This window comes from Giraffa tippelskirchi, chromosome 7, assembly GCF_054371585.1.
Source record: "Giraffa tippelskirchi isolate mGirTip1 chromosome 7, T2T-mGirTip1v1.2.pri, whole genome shotgun sequence".
Taxonomy (NCBI): domain Eukaryota; kingdom Metazoa; phylum Chordata; class Mammalia; order Artiodactyla; family Giraffidae; genus Giraffa; species Giraffa tippelskirchi.
The window spans coordinates 147,142,803-147,162,244 of record NC_137281.1 but is presented as its reverse complement, the minus strand read 5'-3'; the positions used below and the strand labels follow the sequence as shown (position 1 = coordinate 147,162,244).

The following is a 19,442-nucleotide window of genomic DNA, read 5'->3' as shown; positions in this document are numbered from 1 at the left end:
TTCCTGAGACATACAGCAAATTCCTATTGGCTATCTATTTTACATATGGTAATTAAATCTCATCTTTTTAGAGTTAACAAGTAGTGGATTTAACATCTTAAACCTATTAAAGACAGGTACTCTACCATCTGTCTGTTCTATTCCCCACATGGTTTTCTGGGTGAGGGAAAGAACATAGCCCTGGAACACCAGGAAAAAGGTGATTGAAGCTGATGAAGTTTCATGAAGTCTTTTCTCTTCCTCTCCAAGAAGTCCAAGGGACAGAAAGAAGGATAGAAATAGTTATTAAAATATTCCAAATTTACAAAATCTGAACATTGTATAGTTGATCTAACATTGTCCAGAGACTTATTTGGTGAATGTTACATTTTATAATAGTAACAGAAACTGACCATTTATCCCAAATTCACTTACTGAATACCTACTAAGTGCCCAGCACTATGAAAAGCATTGGTGATAAAGAGGTGAATGATATAATTTCTAATTCTCAGGTTTATGATAGTGATAGAAGTCAATGAGTAAAATAAAATAACATATTTTAGAAAATTCCATTACAGAGGAAGGCAAAGGGTATTACAGGAGTGGATGGTAAGAGGAGGAAGTGGGTACTGTGGTCAGTGAAGGACACTGGAAGAGATGACAAGATCTGGGAGCGGAAGCATGGCTGCAGTTAGCCAAGGTGAGATTGGGTTTCTGCAAAGAGGAAACATTTTGTGCAATGGCATGGAAATGTGCAGCAAAATAGTTTAGAATGACTGGAATTTAAAGGTATGTGTTGGGAGAGTAGTGGAAAACATGTGTAGAGAAGAGAGTAGACCACGAAGGGCTTTGGTTACCCACTGGATTTTGCACTTGTAGGAAAGCTTTTGAAAAACTTTTAGTGGGGAAGTATCATAATTATAATTGTTTTTAAAAGACCACTAAGAACAGTGTGGAGGATAAAAGCAGAATGAGGTTGAGGGCAAAGAGACCTGTGTGGAAAACACTATAGTAATTCAAACAAAAGTCATACGTCAAGTCTGAGAAAATGAATGAGATTAGACATAAGCTCTGAGAGGTATTTAAAGGGAAAAGTATAATAATTGATAACCAGTGGGATGTGTGGGTTGATAGGAGTAGCTGGAATGATTCTTAGGTTTCTGGCTTCACTTTAATGAAGGTAATTAGGGAGGGACCATAAGGGGAGTGTGGCCAAGATGATGATGAGCACAGTTTTGGATGTTGTGGGTCTGCGATGACTGCGAGACATTCAGGAGAGACATGTAGAGGTATCTGGGATACAGACATCCAGAGAGAAGTTTGGGGTGGAGAAGGGCTGCTACATACATGCTTTATGTATATGGTATTTCCAGAATTATGCACTGTACAACCCATCTGTGAAGCCATACCTGAAGGCCCTGGCTGGAGGTACACATTTGGAACTGTCAAATGGAGGTCAGCCAAAATTACGGCAAAGAACTAAGGCCCACATCCAGGTGGAGGATGGTAAGCTCAGGATGAGCACAAGATTCCTGGAGCACCACCTTCTTACCTCACCACCAACCAATCAGAAGAAAGTCATATACCTGCAGCTCCCAAATTTTGCCAATAAAAACTTTTCCCCCAAAACCATAGGTGTTTTGAGCATAAGCCACCCATTCTCCTTGCTTGGCCCTGTATGAAACCTCCCTCAAAGGCAGGATTCCAAAGAATGAAAATCCACAAGTAAGCAAAGGATGAAGAGCTTTATTAAACTGATTAAGAAGTTTTCAGAGATGAGAAAGAGGAAAGCTAACCTTATCTAAAACTCAATATTATTAAAGATGAACACTTTAAAGATGTGGATATTTCTTCAAACTGAGTGATTAAGTGATTCTTATGCATTCCTTACAAGGTTTATTATTAGCTGCTTTTTTTTTTTTTTAACGATGTTAGTATTGTCTGGTTATAGCTGATCTTAGTCAGAACTTAATTTCAGTCCCAGGTGAGTAATTGTATATCAGGTGAAGTCACTACTTTCTTAAGTTACTAAAACTACTGCTTTGCTTGATCCTATTTTCACATTTCTCTTTCATATATCTTCTATTTGACCCCTGATCCAGTTATTCCTTGAATTTTGGGTTTCATGTTTTACTTACATTAATACACCTTAATACACCTAACCTACTGAACATCATAACTTGGCCCGGCCTACCTTAAACATGCTCAGAACATTTACATTAGCCTGCAATTGGGCAAAGTCAGTGAAAACGAAGCCTGTTTTGGAATAAAGTATTGAATATCTTGGGGCTTCCCTGGTGGCTTAGTGGTAAAGAATCCACCTGCCATTGTAGGAGATGCGAGTTTGATCTCTGGGTCAGGAAGATCCCCTGGAGAAGGAAATGGCAACCCACTCCAGTATTCTTGAGAGGTAAATCCCATGGACAGAGGAGCCTGATGGGCTACAGTCCATGAGGTCGCAAAAGAGATGGACATGACTTAGCAACTAACAACAACTGAATATCTCATGTAATTTGTTCACTAACTGTACTGAAAGTACAGTACAACAGACTGTTTGTCTAGGTACAGAATGGTTGGAAGTGTACCAGTTGTCAATGCTCATGATCAGCTGACTGACTGGGAGCTGTGTTCACTGCCGAGCCTCATGAGAGAGGATAATATCTAGCCCAGGAAAATACCAAAATTCAAAATTTAAAGTATGGTTTCTACCAAATGTGTATTGCTTTCAGACCCTTGTAAAAGGAAAAAACTATAAGTTCAATCATCTAAAGTTGGGGACCATCTGTGTATATTAACATTTGTCAAAATATGAATTTGCATTTTGCTTCACTCTGAAGTTGTTTTTCCTTCTGCATATATTTATTCTCTGAATTAAGCTTGAGAATCTTGTGTTTCACTTAGTTTATTATTCCTTACATGCACTTACTAGTGTGTTGAACATAATTATTCATAGAAAGTTCCCACCACACACTTGAAGGCCACATTAGAATGCTAAACATCTCAAAGGTAGAAAGAGAAAACAGGAGTTCCAGAAAACGTTTTCAAAACTCTATTTACAAGCGTGTGTTTCTTTGAGTAATTGCTTTGGCCCTTAAGTTCAGTTTTTAAAACTAGAAGTCACCTTGCCACATATGAAACTGTTTTTCGTTTTCCCATAAATAAGATTTGAAAGTTGAAAAGTTATTTTATTGAGGTTGGTAAGCATAACATGTAACAGATTATAGACTTGAAGCATTTTGGAGTTGAACTTCATTTCTCAGTGTCAAGATATTAATCAGCATCATAGGAAAAACAACTTCAGGTCAGATAAATTTGAGAAATGCTGAGGGAAAAAACCCAAGTTTCTTTACTGAAAGATTCTTCACATCCTTTAAATAGCCTAATATATATTATGCCTCTTTAAGAAATGACATAGAATAAATGGCATTTCTCAAATTTGTTTGACCGTGACAACCTGCCTTTTGCAGAGCACACGCTGGGAGACACTGCCCTAATTCCACAGATGGGGGCTTTGAGTCTGAAGAGGTTTGGTGACTTGCTCAAGATCACACAAATAGTAGCCAAGGTGAGATGACAGCCAGTTCCTTTGATTTTTAAATTGGGTCCTCTTCCTGTGTTGTACCACACTGCTGGTGTGCTCCGCACTTTTTCTCCCAAACCCTTCCTGGAGAGCACAGCACAGAACTGATACCGCTGACCCACAGACATTCTGACTTCAGAATGCCCTCAGAGATGCCCTCCTGCTCTAGCAATGACAGGATGATTTCTTGGGGAGCCTGTCAGCTGCTCTGTGGCCATGAAATAAACTCTAGGGGCAGGGAGGGTGCTCCGGGAGGGGGAGCTCCCCGGGATGCTTTAGGATGCTTAAAAGAAAAGTGGATTTATGCCGGGGATAATTCCTGGAACAGATGTGAAACCAAATACTTCATATCACAATCCTGCCCCCACCCTTTCTGAAAGGGAAATGAAATAGCAGGATTAACCTGCTCTTCATCAGATCGTGCTTTGTTTCTTTCAAAAAAAAATCCCGTGACCCGGGCAGATTCCATTTCCTGCTACTCGCCTTCCGACTGCAGTGAGGGGAGAACCCGCGAGGGGTGGAGAGGCTTTCCTTAGGCTCTGCAGGCACCAGGAGCATGAGGGTGGGCGTTAGAGAGGCACGCATGTCAGCAGTGGCCGGGTAAGGCCCAGCACCAGCTCTTACCCCCCGCCAAACCCTGCTGGATTTCTCCTTCCATAAGCCATCAGGAAGCATTCTTTTGCAAATGTAATAAACATCTTACGGTGCTGATAAACTCACCAGTTTGAGAAGAGGGAGAAATTAGAATTCGTTTAATTCTAGGGCTCTGTGAAAAAAGGACATATAGACTGAGAAGTGACTCATTTTTTTTTCCCTTTTGGTCGTCAAGACTCAGTTCAGTGCAGTGCAGTTCAGTCGCTCAGTCGTGTCTGACTCTTTGCAACCCCATGGACTGCAGCACGCCAGGCCTCCCTGTCCATCACCAACTCTGGACTCAAGGTTTGTGAAAGAGATAGACAAACTTTAAAATAAACTATAATGTCTTGACTAGGGAATGACACAGCAAAGCAGGAATAAAGCATATAATACACACACACGTACACATATGTGTATAATCATCACAAAGCCAGTTGTTCCATGCTTAAAGTGATTTGGAACTCAAGTATCATAAACTCTTCTGTAAGAACCAAGAGACTGGAGGCGTCTCACTGTTTACACTTTGCATTGATATGCTGCTCCCTCTCGCGACCCCAGCACTGAGGCCAGGACCGCAGGGGAGTCAGCGGCAGCTACCTTCTTTCAGACCAGGCTTGACTGCAAGTGGTATCTGCCCACAGAAGATCTTTGGTGCCCCATGGTAATGAACATCAAGAGCATCCCTGCAAGCCAGGGTGGTGGGTCACTTGAGGTGTCTCTAAGAATCACCTTTCAGAGCCAAAACCACTTGCTCAATCATATCACAAGTGGGCAACAGGACAGTGTGAAGGGAGGGGTGCCTGTGGAAGGCGGAATTAAAGGGATTAACAATGGGGGAGGAGCAACTGGCGGCATGGCTAGCCCCATTCTCAGCTGCTCTGTCTTGGATTTGGAGCATGAGGTGAAGCTTAAGGCTCTGAAACTACAATCAGGGTCCTCCTTGCTCCGTGCTGACTAAGGCAACAGAAATACCCGACACCTTTCCAAACGGGGAAAAAGCAAGTGAGGCCAGGCCCAGAGACAGCTGTTGTCCCCCAGGCATACCACCTTCCTTGGAAGCCTGAAAAAGAGGAGAAAAAGCTAAGCCCAGGCATCTTTCTACCTAGGATCTGACAGCGCACCTAGCACAAGGAAGGCAGTCAATTAATTGCTGAATTAATGAACATGAATAAATATTTTGTGTATAAGGTTTTATTAAAGAATTTTGTTAAATTCTTTATTAAGAAGTCAATACAGTTTGACTGCTTATGCTGAAGGCTTTTTGTTCTGTTTTTTACTTTTTAGGTATCAACTACTAACTTTTCAAAGGTCTGAGATCTATTTCACACACTAATAAAATTCACCCATTTAAAGTGTATCTCAGGGTATAGTGTACCCATCACCCCACCTACTTTCAGAACATTTTTATTGCTTAAAAAAAAACACCCCCCAAAACAAAACCCTGTGACTATTGGCAGTCACTCCTCAGTCCCCCTTCCCCTACTCTAGTCCAGGGATGTATTGATCTACTTTCTGTCTCTACAGACTTGTTCTAGAGATTGCACATACACAGAATCTACAATATGTAGTCCTTTACTTAGCATTACATTTTCAAGGTTCATCCATGTGGTAAGCATGTACTAGTACTTCATTCTTTTTTATGGCTGAATAATATTCCATAGTACATACACATCACATTGTTTATTCATTATCTGATAGACATTTAGGTTGTTTCTACATGTTGGTTACTGAGTAATGCTGCTGCTGCTAAGTCGCTTCAGTCGTGTCCGACTCTGTGCGACCCCATAGATGGCAGCCCACCAGGCTCCGCCGTCCCTGGGATTCTCCAGGCAAGAATACTGGAGTGGGTTGCCATTTCCTTCTCCAGTGCATGAAAGGGAAAAGTGAAAGTGAAGTTGCTCAGTCGTGTCCGACTCTTAGCGACCCCATGGGCTGTAGCCTACCAGGCTCCTCCGTCCATGGGATTTTCCAGGCAAGAGTACTGGAGTGGGGTGCCATTGCCTTCTCCAGTAATGCTGCTAGGAACACTCATATACAGATTTTATATAAACATATGTTTTCATTTCTCCTGGATATATATTAATTCTTAGGAGGAGAACTGCTGGGTCACATGGTAATGCTATGCTTAACTGTTTGAGAAATCAACAAACTCTTCCCAAAGCAGTTGTGTTTTATATTCCCACCAGCAAGACTCTAGGGTTCTCATTTCTCTGTATCCTCACCAACACTTATTACCTGACTTTTTATTGGGTGTGAAGTGGTCTCTTTTTGTAGTTTTGACTTGCATTTCTCTAATGACTAACCATGCATCTTTTCATGTGCTTATTGGCCATTTGTAAAAATTCAAATTCATTGTTCATTTTAAAAATTGGGTTATCTGTCTTTTTATTGTTGAGCTCTAAGAGATCCATATATAATCTGAATAGAGTTTACTTGCCAGATAAATGATTTACTAATGCTTTCTTCCATTCTGTGGGCTGTTTTCACTTTCTTTATGGTGCCTTTCAAAGCATATACATTTTTTCACCTTCATTCAATTCTTTTTTTTCAAATTGAAGTATAGTTGATTTATGATGTTACGTTAGTTTCAAGTGTACAGCACAGCAACTCATTATTCCCATTGATTATACTCTATTAAACAAAATAATAGCTCTAATTGCCTGTGTTGAAAAATATATTCTTGTTGCTTATCTAGTTTACACGTACTAGTTTGTATCTCTTAATCCCAAACCACTATCTTGCCCCTCCCCCTTCTATCTCCCCTGGAACCACCAGTTTGTTTTCTGTATACATTTGTTTATTTTTAGATTCCACATGTAAGTGATATCATATGGTATTTATCTTTTTCTGTCTGACTTATTCCACTCAGCATAATATTCTCTGGGTCCATCCACATTGCTGCAAATGACAGAATTTCATAATTTTTATGACTGAGTAATATTATACATATATATTTATGACTTTATGATTATGAGTCACAAGTCATATGATTTATGAGATAAATCTCATATGATTATGAGATTATATTCTTATAGTCATAATCTCATATGACTATGAGAATATAAATTATGAGTATATTTATATACATATTATGACATATATATTTATGACTGAGTAATACACACATACACATACACACACATACACACACACACACTCTACAGCTTCTTTATCCACTCATCTGTTGATGAAAAATTGGGTTGTTTCCATATCTTGGCTACTTTAAGTAGTGCTGCTATGAACAGTGGGCTGCTTGTATCTTTTCAAATTAGTGTTTTCAGTTTTTATGGATATATACCCAGGAGTGGAATTGCTGAGTCATATGGTATTTCTATTTTTAGATTTTGAGGCATCTCCATACTGTCTTCCATAGTGGCTACAGCAAATTATATTCCCACCAACAAGTATATGAGGGGGTTCCCTTTTCTCCTCATCCTCACCAACATTTATTATTAGTGTTCTCTTTGATGACACCCATTTTGACAGGTGTGATGTGATATCTCTTTGTTATTTTGATTTGTATTTCTTTATAATCAGCAATGTTTAGATCTTTATATGTGCCTGTGGACCACCTGTATGTCTTTGGAAAAGTGTTTATTCAAATCTTCTGCCCATTTTTCTTTTAATTGGGCTATTTGTCTTTTTGTTGTTGAGTTGTATGAATTGCTTATATGTTTTGGATATTAATCCCTTGTTGGTCATAACATTTGCAAGTATCTTCTCCTATTCAGTAAGTTGTCTTTTCATTTTGTCAATGGTTCCCTTTGCTATGCAAAAGCTTTTAAGTTTAATTAGGTTCCATTTGTTTATTTGTGCATTTCTTTCTTTATCCTTAGGGGACAGATCCAAAAAATACTACATGATTTTATGTCAAACAGTATTCTGCCTATGTATTCTTCTAGGAGTCCTATGGTTTCCAGTCTTACATTTAGGTCTTTAATTTTGAGTTGACTTTTGAATAGAGAGTGAGGAAATATCCTAATCTCACTGTTTTACATGTACTTGTCCAGTTTTCCCAGGACGTACTGAATAGATAGTCTTTTCTCCATTGTATATTCTTGTCTCCTTGGTTGTAGATTAATGACCATAGGCGCATGGGTTTATTTTTGGGCTCTCTATTCTGTACGGAGAAGGCAATGGAACCCTACTCCAGTACTCTTGCCTGGAAAATCCCATGGACGGAGGAGCCTGGTGGGCTTCTGTCTATGGGGTCACACAGAGTCGGCCACGACTGAAGTGACTTAGCAGCATTCTGTTCCATCGATCTGTTTCTGTGTCAGTACCATGCTGTTTTGATTACTGTGGCTTTGTAAGTATAGTCTGAAGTCTGGAAGTACAATACCTCCAACTTTGTTCTTCTCTCTCAAGATTGCTTCAGCAATTCAGGGTCTTCTATGGCTCCATATAAATTTTAGGGATTATTTAGTTCATTAGTTCTTTGAAAAACTGTCATGGGTAATTTGCTATGGATTTCATTAAATCTGTAGATTTCTGTGAGTAGTATGGCATTTTAACAATATTAATTCTTCCAACCCAAGAGCAATGGATATCTTTCCATCTCTTTGTATCACCTTCAATTTCCTTCATCAACGTTTTATAGTGTTAAGAGTAGGTCTTTCACTTCCTTGGTTAAGTTTATTTCTATTCTTTTTGATGCAATTTTAAATGGGATTTTTTTAAACTTTTCTCCTTTTGATAGTTATTAGTATATTAGAAAAAAAACAGAGTTATGTATATTATCTTGTATCCTGCAATTTTTACTGAATTCATATATTAGTTCTAATAGTTTTTGGGTGGAGACTTTAGGGTTTATATATAAAAGCATGTCATCTGCAAATAGTGACAGTTTTACTCCTCTGCAAACAGTGACAGTTTTGCTCCTTCCCTGTCAAATTTGGATGAATTTTATTTCTTTTTCTTGTCTGACTGCTGCAGCTAGGATTTCCAATACTATGATAAATAGAAGTGACAAGAATTGTACCACACCGATTGATTTGCAAGTGTTGAACCATCCTTGTGTGCCTGAAATAAATCTAGCTTGATCATGTTGTATGATCATTTTTATGGATTTGATTTGTTAATATTTTGTTGAGATTTTTGCATCTATATTCATCAAAGATATTGTCCTGTAATTTTTCTTTTTTTAAATGTCTTTGTCTGGTTTTGGTATCAAGGTAATGTGGCTTAGTAGAATGAATTTGGGAATGTTCTGTCCTCTTCAATTTTTTGGAATCGTTAAAGAGGAATAGGTATTAGCTCTTCTTTATGTGTTTGGTAGAATTTTCCTGTGAAGTCATCCAGTTCTGGACTTTTATTTGCCTGGAGTTGTTGTGTTTTTTTTTTCAGTTACAAATTCAATACCACTACTAGTAACTGTTCAAATTGTCCATTTCTTCTAGATGATTCAGTCTTGACATGTTCTTTGTTTCTTGAAACTTGTCATTTCTTCTAGGTTGTCCAATTGTTGCCACATAACTGTTCATAGTGTTCTCTTACGATTTTTCGTATCTCTGTGGTAACAGTTATTTCTCCTCTTTCATTTCTTATTTTATTTGGATCCTCTTTTCTTCCTGGTGAACCTGGCTAATGGAGTATCAGTTTCATTTGTCTTTTTTAAAAATCAGTTCATGATTTCATTGTTCTTTTCCATTGCATCTATTTTTTTTTTTTTGTCTCTATTTTACTTATTTCCTTTCTGATCTTTGTTATTTCCTTTCTTCTGCTGACTTTGGGACTTGTTTGTTCTTCTTTTCCTAATTCCTTTAGATGGTGGGTTAGATTGTTTATTTGAGATTTTTCTTGTTTCTTGAGGAAGGTCTGTATCACTATAAACTTCCCTCTTGGAACTGCTTTTGCTGTATCCATAGATTGTGGAGTGTTGTGTTTCCAGTTTCAGTTGTCTTGAGGTAAATTCTGATTTCTTCTTTGATTTCCTCATTGACCCATTGGTTTTTTAGTAGCATGTGGTTTAGTCTCCATGTTTGTTCTTTTCCCATTTTTCTTTCTGCAATTGATTTCTTGTTTCATAACACTGTGGTCAGAAAAAAATGCTTGATATAATTTCTGTGTTCTTAAATTTGCTGAGACTTGTTTTGTGGCCCAGCGTGTGACATATCCTGGAGAATGTTCCATGTGCACTTGAAAAGAATGTGTATTCTGCTGTTTTTGATATAATGTCCTGTAGATATTTATTAAGTCCAATTGGTCTGTTGTGTAATTTAAGACCACTATTATCTTACTGATTTTCAGTCTGGATGATCTGTTCATCGATAAAAGTGGGGTATTAAAGTCCCCTAACATTGTACTATTGTCAGTTTCTCTCTTTATGTCTGTTAAGTATCTGCTTTACATATTGAAGTGCTCCTGTACTGGGTGCATATATATTAATGAGTATAATGTCCTCCTGAAGCATATAAACTTTTCTTTAAGTGAGACAGGGGTCATTAATAAACTCTCTCAGTTTTTAAAGCAGCTGTACTGTGATTACAGTGGTTAAGAGCAAGGGCTTAGAAGTCAAATCTAGGTTCAAAGCCTAGATTTGTCATCTGTCAGTTATGTGAACTTGGGCTGTTTCCTAGTGTCTACACCTTAATTTTCTCTGTTAAGTGAAGAAGAAATTTCTAACCCACTCATAAACACCATGGCAAGCTTTCTCTACAGTTTCTCTGCTCAACCCTGGGCATGAAAGGGTGAATAGTACAGACAGTCCTTGTCCCCAAGGAACTCAGAGTCTAGTGAGAAAGACCAACACTAAGAGGAAGTCACAAAGGAACTGTAGCAAATGCTACAAAGGAGAAGCTATACAGTTGTTGTAAAAGGGCAACATGCCCTAATCAGAGAGACCAGAGAAAAGAAATTCACCTGAGGGTAAGGGAAGAACATTTCAGGTGGAACAGCATCCTCAAAGGCTCTGTGGACTGAGGAAGTGTGGGGAGTTCAGAGAAGACCAGGATGGTTAGTGTGGAGAAAGCATGTGGGAAAGGTGGTGTAGGGAAGAATGGAAGGTAGGCACGTCATGTAAGACTTTTTATCCTGTTTTGTTTTGATCCTAAGAACAGTGGTAAGCTTTTTTTGAAGGGCTTCAGGTAGTGTGTGTATGTGTATGTCAGAAACAGTTTGTATCTAGAAATGCTCACAATGATGTGAGAATGGAAAGGAGGAAGAAGAGAGATGACAAGGCCTGATGGACTAAGAAAGCAGTACAGTAGATCCAGGTGAGAATGTTTGGTGACTTGACTTCGAATCCTTGCAAGTAGGGAGATATAACCCATGTTTCAAGCTAGGAAGTCAAGTTGATGATTATGAGTATTGGCGTTATTCTGAGAATACTATCCAAAAGACACAAACGCAGCACACCTGATATTCTGTATACAATTTCAGGGGATTCATAGATCAACTGAAGCTATAACCATAGCTTGTACTTAGGTCATTCTCCCCAAATTAGACAAGAAAGCTTTGTAAACCCTTTGAATGTATCATGACCCCTTTGTTTTACTACTACTTCTTTCCTGAAGGACATGCTCTGTTTGTCAGACCTCCTTTCCCTGTCCTCTTATCTCCCTACTCCTACATCAAATGTCCCAAGAGGATTACATGAAATGAGTCACTTTTCCTAGTCCCAGGAATAAGATTCCTGATGACTCTTATTTTATTTTGTTACACAAGAAAATAGTCTGTTCCTTTCAACCACTAGATCCTTGGGTAAGTAACGGCCTTAGAACTACTTATACCTGGAACCTGTGATGCTGATGGTGTTCCTAGATTCAGGCCGGGCTTGAAGAGAATCATGGATTCCCCAAGAATAGCAAAAGACCTGATCTCTAGATTGAAGAATAAAACTCACTTAATCCATATATTGGCAATGTCAGTTTAGAAGGACATCAATGTGGCTCTGCCAAGCAGGAGATGCAGGTTCAACTCCTGGATCGGGAAGAGCCCCTGGAGAAGGAAATGGCAACCCACTCCAGCGTTCTTGCTTGGAAAATCCCATGGTCAGAGGAGCCTAATGGATTCCTTTGCAGTCCACAGAACTGCAAAAAGTTGGATACAACTCAGTGGTTAAACAGCAGCAGCAGCAGCAACAATGTTTTGTAAGAATCCTGTAACCCAGAATTATTTAGAGTGAAGTCCCAGATTGGTACCAGTTTTGAGAACTCTGTTACTAGGCTACAATGAGACAAGTTTAGAAATTGAAAGAGGGCAGTTAAAACCTTTATAGCAAATTGTCACAGCAATTTTATGTCTGATGAATCTGTTGATAATAAATTTGAGCTTATCTGTTATATGTTTTCTTATTTATCCAGTACATTTTTTTGTGTGTATGTATTTTATTAAAGTAACAGTCCATGTAGGACTTGAAAAGGAAAATAACTAGTTCTTAACCACCAAGGATTTGAAAAGAAATGGTATACTCAATGGAAAGTTCCCTAATTATTGCTTTAACAATGTGAATGATAACATGGGCATTTTACTCATGAATACAGAGGACTAGAAATGAGCTTGAATGGACTCGGAGGCACTAAAACCTGAGTTTTACTTCTAAATTTTTGCTACAGTAATGCATGTTCACTCCCCTCCTCTGCAAGAATGAAAGACATTCCCCACTTCCACTGCTACCCTCAGCCCTTTCTAGGGACCGCCCCATTACTCAAGGTTATGTTCTCGTCCCAGGCAGCCCATATCCAAGGACGGACCAGCAGAGAGTACGTATGTAAACTGTGCCCTAGCCCCCTCACCATGACTCACAAATCTGAAAGGTCATTTCAGTTCCACAGCATCCTTGGGGGCCAGTTGAGGACTCCTTTCTCACTGCATCACAGTGTACCTTCTCCCACTGTCCAGTTCTGCTTCCTTCCATTCCCTTTCCTTCTATAGGTGCTGATCCCAAGAGCACTCCTTAATAAACTTCCTGCACAATAATGTACATCTTAGAGTCTGCTTTCTAAGGAATCTAACTTTTTTGATATTATGATGCTGAAGCTGAAACTCCAGTACTTTGGCCACCTGATGTGAAGAGCTGACTCATTTGAAAGGACCTTGATGCTGGAAAGGATTGAGGGCAGGAGGAGAAGGGGACGACAGAGGATGAGATGGTTGGATGGCATCACCAACTCAGTGGACATGGGTTTGGTGGAGTTGGTGGACATGGGAGTTGGTGATGGACAGGGAGGCCTGGTGTGCTGTGGTTCATGGGGTCGCAAAGAGTCGGACACGACTGAGTGACTGAACTGAACTGAACAATAATATGACTTCTAGGATCATAGTGAAGCCATGTGCCTTGAATGGTGACACCATAGTAAGAACTACCATTTATCAAGAGCCTATCATGTACCAAACACTACTAGGTGCCCTGCATACAGAATCTATAGTTTTCTTTAATGTGGAGTAAAATACTCATAAAATGAGATTGGATCAACAATCAAAAGCCTCTCAACAAACAAAAGTCCAGGACCAGGTAGCTTCACTGAGTCTATGAAACAAGAATACCAATCCTTCAAAATTCTTCCAAAAAACAGAAGAGGAAAGAACACTTCCAAACTCATTTTACAAGGGTAGCAATACTTCAATACCAAAACCATGTAAGGATGCCACAGAAAACAAAAATCATAGGCCTGTTGAACAGATAAAAAAACACTCCTCAACAAAATATTAGCACACAGAATCCAATAATATATAAAAAGGATCATACACCATGATCAAGTGGAATTTACCGCAGGCATGCAAGGATGGTTTGACACTCACAGATCAGTGTCTATATCACACTTAAAAAATGAAGGATAAAAATGATATGACCATTGCAACTGATGCAGAAAAAGCATTTAGCAAAACTAGCATCCATCCAAGTTAAAAACTCTCAATAAAGTGACTACAGAGGGAATATACCTCAATATAATAAAGGCTATAGCAGGAGACTCCAGTTCAATTCCTAGGTTGGGAAGATCTGCTGGAGAAGAGACAGGCTACCCACTCCAGTATTCTTGGTCTTCCCTATAGCTCAGGTGATAAAGAATCTTCCTGCAATGCAGGAAACCTGGGTTTGATCCCTGGGTCAGGATGATCCTCTGGAGAAGGGAATGGCAACCTATTCTAGTATTCTTGCCAGAAGAATCTCCATGGACAGAGAAGCCTGGTGGGCTACAGTCCATGGGATCACAAAGAGTCAGACATGACTGAGCAACTAACACTACTATGCCAAGCCCATGTCAACAGTGAAAAGCAAAAAAATAATGACAGCTTTTCCTCTAAAATCAGGAACAAGACAAGGATGTTCACTTTTATGTGATATAATACCATCCCTAGCCAGAGCAGTTAGACAAGAAAAAAATAAAAGCCATCCAAATCAAAAAGCAAGAATGAAACCATCACAGTTTGCAGATGACATATTGTATATAGAGAACCCCAAAGATTTCACCAAAAACTATTAGAACTAACAAATGAATTCCATAAAGTTTAAGGATACAAAATCAATATACAAAAATCAGCTGAATTACTATACACTAACAGTGAATCAACGGAAAGAGAAATTAAGAAAACAATCCAATTTACAACAGCATCAAAAAGAATAAACTACCTAGGAATAAACTTAACCAAGGAGATGAAAGACCTGTACAATGAAAACTATAACATGTTGATGAAAGAAACTGAAGAAGACACAAATGAATGGAGAGATATTCTGTGCATGGATTGGAAGAATTAATACTGTTAAAATGCTCATATTACCCAAAGCAATCTTCAGAATCATTACAATCTATATGATAATTTGAATGCCATTTTTTTCACAGAAATAAAACAAACAATCCTAAAATCTGTATGGAGCCACAGAAGACTGTGAATAGCTAAAGCAATCTTGAAAAAGAGCAAAGCTGGAGGCATCATGTTTCCTGATTTGAAACTACATTACACAGCTTCAGTAATCAAAACAGTGTGGTTCTCGCATAAAAACAGACACATAGATCAATGAAACAGAACAGAAAGCCCAGGAATGAATTCATACAGATATGACCCAATTAATTTAGGACAAAGGAGCCAAGAATATACAATTGGGAAAGGATAATCTCTTCAATAAACTGTTATGAAAACTAGACAGCCACATGCAAAAAAAGACACTGGATCACTGTCTTATACCATACAGAAGAATTAATTTAAAATGGACTACAGACTTGAACACAAGACTTGAAACTGTAAAACTCCTAGAAGAAAACATAGGAAGTAAGGTCCTTGGCATCAATCTTATTGTTGTTGTTTAGTCGCTAAGTCATGTCCAACTCTTTGTGACAATGGACAATGGACTGCAGCACGCCAGGCTTCCCTGTCCTTTACTATCTCCCAGAGTTCACTCAAACTCATGTCCACTGAGTTAGTGATACCATCCAACCATCTCATCCTCCTCTGTCACTCTCTTATCTTCCTGCCTTCAATCTTTCCCAGCATCAGAGTCTTTTCCGGTGAGTCAGCTCTTCACATCAGATGGCCAAAGTATTGAAGTTTCAGTTTCAGCATCAGTCCTTTCAATGACTATTCAGGGTTGATTTCCTTAAGGATTGAGTGGTTTGAGCCCCTTGCTGTCACAGGGACTCTCAGGAGTCTTCTGCAGCACCACAGTTCAAAAGCATCAATTCTTTGGCACTCAGCCTCCTTTATAGTCCAACTCTCACATCCATACATGACTACTGGAAAAACCATAGCTTTGATTATATGGAGCTCCATCAGCAAAGTGATGTCTGTGCTTTTTTAATACACTATCTAGGTTTGTCATAGCTTTCCTTCCAAGGAGCAAGTATCTTTTAATGTCATGGCTGCAGTCATCATCCACAGTGATTTTGGAGCCCAAGAAAATAAAATCTGTCACTGTTTCCACTTTCCCCCATCTATTTGCCATGAAGTGACATCAATCTTGGAGATGATTTTTTGGATTTGACACCAAAGGCAACAAAAGCAAAAATAAACAAGTAAGACTACATTAAACTAAAAAACTTCTGCACCACAAAAGAAATAACCAACAAAATGAAAGCAACTTACGGAGTGGGAGAAAATATTTGTAAGTCATGTATCTGATAAGCAGTTAATATCCAAAACATTCATATACATATATAAAACCTCACACCACTCAATAGCAGTAAAATGAAACAATCCAATTAAAAATGGGCAGAAAATCTGAATAGACACTTTTTCCAAAGGATATATACAAATGGACAATAGCTATCTGAGAAGATGTGGAACATCACTAATCACCAGAAAAAAGCTGGCAACCATCATTCTACTTTCTGTCTCTATGAATTTGACAACTCTAGGTCTTGCACATAAGTGGAATGGTACAGTATTTGTCATTCTGGCTAATGGTTAATTTGGCTTAATTAACTCAGCATAATGTCCTCAAGGTTCATTCATGTTGCAGTGCAGAAATTCTTTCCTTCTTAAAGATAATGATATTATCCTTAAATAGTAACATTCCATTGTATGTGTATAACCACATTTTGTTTATCCATCATCCATTGATAGACACTTGGGTTGTTTCTACCCTGCAGCTATTGGGAATAATGCTGCTATGAATATGGGCATACAAATATATGTTCAAGACTCCGCCTTCAGTTCTTTGGGGTATATACACAGAAGTAAAACTGCTGGATTATATGGTCATTCTGTTTTTAATTTTTTAAGGAACCACCATATGAGGCTGCACCATTTTACATTCTCACCAATGGTACACACAAGATTTCCATTTCTCCAATTTCCTTGCCAAAACTAGTTATTTTCTATATTTTTTTTTGGTAAATAGTTGCCATCCTAATCAGTATAAGGTAATATCTCATTATGATTGTGCTTTGTATTTCCTTTATGATTAGTGATGTTGAGCATATTTTCATGTGCTTATTGGCTATTTGCATATCTCCTTTGGAGAAATGCCTACTTCCAGTCCTTTGCTCCTTTATAAATCACGCTGATTAGTTTTTGTTGTTGAGGTAATCTGTAATCTTTCCATCAATCCTGCAAGACTGATTTTTTTTTTGGTCACATGGGCATGTGGGTTCTTAGTGCCCTCAACCAGGGATCAAACCTGTCCCCCCTGCAGTGGAAGCATGGAGTTCTCACCAGTGGACCACCAGGGAATTCCTAAGGTTGATGCTTTTATGCTTCATGTACAGATGAAAAAAACTGATGCAAAGAGGTTATGTGATTTAGCCCATGGTTGCCAAGTGGGAAGTGGTAGAGCCCAGACAGGTCACTCTAACTTCAGAGTTATGCTCTTTCCAGTTTACTTTGGAATTCTTACAAAAGCTAGGTATTGTTGTTGATGATGCCAGTGATATTGGCATATGGCACTGAACTTGAAGGAAGAGGAAGTAGGGAAGATGAGAGGTAATAAGGGCTGAGAGAACTTTAAGTTTTGGTTTTGAGAATACTATACAAATATAAATAAAAAGTGTAACATATGACTTGAGAACCATAATGAGAAATTTTAAAATATAATCAATACTAAGCAGAGCTCTAATATTATAGTGTCCAGTGTCAGGTATTATACAATTTAAGAGGAGCCTAAAGAATTCATGGAGGACTTCCCTGGTGGTCCAGTGGATAAGAATTCGCCTACCAATGCAAGAGACATGGGTTCGATCCCTGGTCTGGAAGATCCCACATGATGCGAGGCAACTAGCTCATGCACCACAACTACTGAGTCTGCATGCTGTAGAGCATGTGCTCTGCAACAAGAGAAAGCTACTGCAATGAGAAGCCTGCACACTGCGACTAGAGAGTACCCCGCTCATGCATCAGTGAAGACCCAGAGCAGCCAAACTAAAAAAAAAAAAGAATTCACGGAGAGTTCATAAGAGAATAAAAAAGACACTTCAGTGTTGAAAAGCAAAACCTGATCTATGTGATAAAGTTAAAGAGCTCCAATTAGTTAGTACAGAAGAAAAAAAAAGCTGAAGGATAATATTTTTCAAAAACCATACCTCATTTTAATTGTTATAAAGAGATCCTTGATGTATCTAAAACAGAACATCTTTATCCTAAATTCTGCATTGTAACTGAATATAGCAAGGTTATGAATGTGTATGAGGTTGTTATCTGAAAAGTAAGGATTAGTCACTCTTTATTTTGTAGGAAGTAGTTTTAAAACATTGTAAGAAATAGGTTAGAAACACTAGGTAATTTATAAGGTAGGTGATTTTAGTTTTGAAGACTATTTAATAATAAAATGCTTTATTTATAAAATTTTCATTGTAATCTTCTGAGATTAAGCATTTTACTTTAAAGTGAGGAGAATAGAGGGTATAAACTATTTTCCAGAAGAATTTTATGTGTGTTACGTATTTTTTTTCTTAAGGGCTGATACTACAAGGTAATGCATTTTGGATATTGCTAGAAATTTAAGAAATTTACAGAACATAATCCTGCCCTCAAGGATTTCTGGTCCTACTGAAAGAGGCAATTTGCTCCAGAAGTAAGTAATGATAAAAGATGACAAAATACTTGAAGCATTGAACTTTGTGGTATAAAATATAAGTGCTCTAGGGATTTAAAAAATGGCAAGATAAATGTAATTATATGAGTAAGGATTATTGGAGGGGAAAAAACTTAACTGGACCCTTAAAGGATAAGAAACATTTGCATAGGTGAATAGGTACTCGAGATGCTGGCAAAAGAAGACACACAGACAGAAACATGAAATTCCACTTATTCATCTATTCAATCTGAAATTTTTAAGTCCCTACTACTGGCTGGGCATTGTGCTAAGCCTTGGGGTTTCAGAGTCAAATCACAGCTGATCCTTGCCTTCCAGGGAATTATAGTCCAATGGGGGAAACAGTCAAGTGATCCCTGAGGATATCAGAATGTTGCAAGTGTCACATTCTAGTAGAGGTAAACACTGGGTTCCACTGAAGCATAGTCAGCAAGCATCTAAATCAGATGGGGCATGTGAAAGGGCAAGAGGAGGTGGACGGAGAACAAGCAGAGGAAACCACATACAAATAAAGGCACAGAGAAGAAACGTGCCGTGTGATAGGGTGAGAATATCACTTAGCCTCCACAGTGTTCACAAAATGTTACCTGTGCCACCTGTTTTCCAAAGCATACAGAGGCATCTTCAACCAGTAATGTAGAAGACCAGGTGTCTGGGCTTTAGCCTAAGAGCACAACTAGCTCTTACTAAGCAATCAATTGCGAGAAGTTGTATTTTCGGATTGTCTACGGCACATGCAATCCATCCAGTCCTCTAAATAACCAATCCTTTACTCTTGGATTA

The 19,442-nt window shown here is 38.5% G+C and overlaps 1 protein-coding gene and 1 long non-coding RNA gene across 50 annotated transcripts in view; both read right to left on the bottom strand.

Annotated features, from left to right (window-relative positions):
* TTLL5 (tubulin tyrosine ligase like 5) overlaps nt 1-19,442 on the bottom strand; it is a 317,966-nt gene that overhangs the window by 23,039 nt on the left and 275,485 nt on the right. The window lies entirely within an intron of this gene.
* Nucleotides 4,598-9,031, bottom strand: LOC145513323 (uncharacterized). The gene is made up of 2 exons (XR_014059302.1): nt 8,479-9,031; nt 4,598-5,967 (listed from the first exon to the last, which is right to left on the bottom strand). It is a non-coding gene; the product is annotated as an uncharacterized LOC145513323 (long non-coding RNA).